This window comes from Hippopotamus amphibius, chromosome 16 (assembly GCF_030028045.1).
Source record: "Hippopotamus amphibius kiboko isolate mHipAmp2 chromosome 16, mHipAmp2.hap2, whole genome shotgun sequence".
Taxonomy (NCBI): Eukaryota; Metazoa; Chordata; class Mammalia; order Artiodactyla; family Hippopotamidae; genus Hippopotamus; species Hippopotamus amphibius.
Genome location: NC_080201.1, coordinates 38,143,583 through 38,145,924, shown reverse-complemented (window position 1 = coordinate 38,145,924; position 2,342 = coordinate 38,143,583). Strand labels below are relative to the sequence as shown.

Genomic DNA, 2,342 nt, shown 5'->3' with positions numbered 1-2,342 from the left:
TGTATTGACAGCAAGGTCTCACTTTGTCTCTGTCTCTGTCTCTCCCTCTTTCACTCTCTCTCCCACCATGTCATCCAGACTCTTGTTTTGATGATGCCCTGTCCCCAGCCCCCAAGGTGGCTCACTCATCCACAATCCTAGAGGAAACCAGTACCTGGGATCTTGTCACAGAGAAGGAGCCCAAGATTCAAATATCAATTTTGTTTTGCAATTTGGAGGCTGCTTTGATCAGCCTGCATTAAGGGTCTGCCTTTCACCCTGCCTGTTATCTACATGCTTTCCTCATTTATCCATCCAGATAGAGTAATTTCAGGAGCACTCGTTGCCATTCTGTGCATCATTTTAATTTAGTCTTTTTTTTTTTTTTTTTGAAATATGTGTGCCTGCCTGGCCCCATCAGTGTCTTTATTCAGAGCAGTGGTTTTGTTTCTATGGCAACTGAAAGGTCTATTGTAATCAAATAATTGAGCCCCATTAAATTGCAATCCTCTCAGCCCCACTACAGTTTGTGCTGACTTTTATGCTATATTATGCTGCTTTTTTTCTGCATCTTCAATCAGGCAGTTGCCATTCATTCCGCTGTGATGAGCAGAGGCCACTCAAAATGCCACTCTAGATGTCTAGAATAGGCATTAAAAGAATTATGTGCACCTCAAATGCCAAAGTCAAAATGTGTATGTGAAATTGCCCTTTTAAAAGAGCAAAACCTCAAAGAAATGTTTCCCTCAACAACATTCTCATGTCATAATTGCCTTTGATTTACATATCTGACTCCAAATTGGACTAAGCTTTCTCATCCCATAATAATAATGCTAATAAGCTACCACACATTGAATGCATACTATGCGCCAGGCACTATGACAAATCTTTTTTTTTCTTTTGAATTTTTTTGTTTTGTTTTGTTATTTATTGATTGATTTATTGATTGGCTGCATTAGGTCTTCATTGCTGCACGTGAGCTTTCTCTAGTTGCAGCAAGTGGGGGCTACCCTTCATTGTGGTGCACGGGCTTCTCTTGCTGCGGAACACGGGGTCTAAGCAGGCTTATAGTTGTGGCGCCCGGGCTTAGTTGCTCCGCGGCATGTGGGATCTTCCCGGAGCAGGGATTGAACCCGTGTCCCCTGAATTGGCAGGCGGATTCTTAATCACTGCACCACCTAGCAAGTCCCTTGAAGTTTTTAAACTTTTATATACAAAGAGCTAGTATTGTTTCTGCATAAGGAAGATGTCCTGGATTGCCCATTCAAGGAAGTACACTTAGTCCAGTGTCTTCATTAAGGAAGACACTTAATGAAGCCAGTGTCCTTTGCATACTGGTGGAAACACTGATGGCACATATTGAGGCTGCATTTCCAGGTCAGACTGTGCAGATCTGAGCAGATGCGGCAAAAGTGAGAACTCGAGCCAAATTTTCTCAGATGGCTCTAGTAGAGCTGCTGATGACCCATGTCGCTTTGTCGGCTACAAGAGGCAAAATCACTAAATATTTTATTATTAGTCGTTATTTAGTTTTTGAATAAATAATAAATTACAAGCTTCCAAATTTTGAAAGGGTGGTGCATTTTCAGGCGAGGAAGCAGAGAGGACATGAGGTCCCATACAGAGAATGAATAGAGGGTTTTGGGCTTCCAAGGGCTGTTGGCTTCAGGCTGTTCTCCAGGGGTATATGCTGACACACTCACAGAGCTGGTAGTTTATTTAAGATAGAGCTGGTGCTCCTTGGAAAACATATTCTAAGAGTGAAGAGACAAGAGAGAAGTCTGTCCCTCTCCACTCACCTGCTCGATATCTTCTCTGAAAAGATAGTCCCACCTTCTTCCTTGGAAACAAGTTTTGACTACCTGATTAAGGATGGAGAAGAAAAGCAGAATAATACAGTGAAAAAGTCAGAGCAAGAAAAATAGTTGATGAATTGATAAAACACCAGTCAGAGTTGTGACCAAAATGACAGAGTAGGATGACCCCGAGCTCATCTTCTCCCATGGACACACCAAAATTATAACAATTGATGAGAATGACCTGAAGATGAGCAAAAAAGATTTTTCCATGACTAAAAATATGAAGAAGGAACCACAGCAAGGTGTATAGGAGGGGTGGAGACCCACACCTCCAAGTTGGCAGCTCACAACTGGAGGATGTCATAATTGCAGAGGTTGTCCCCAGGAACAAGGGGTCTGAGTCCCACATTGGGACCCCCAGTCCAGGGATATTGCACCAGGAAGACAAGCCCCTAGAATGAATGACTTTGAAGGCCAGCAGAGCTTGAGTACATGAGAGCCAGAGGCTGTAGGAAACAGAGACTCCACTTTGTTTTTTTTTTAAATAAATTTATTTACTTATTT

The 2,342-nt window shown here is 42.4% G+C and overlaps 1 pseudogene; it reads right to left on the bottom strand.

Moving 5' to 3' along the window:
• Positions 1 to 1,274: 1,274 nt before the first annotated feature.
• LOC130838061 (40S ribosomal protein S29-like) lies at positions 1,275 to 1,457 on the bottom strand (annotated as a pseudogene).
• Positions 1,458 to 2,342: the final 885 nt, after the last annotated feature.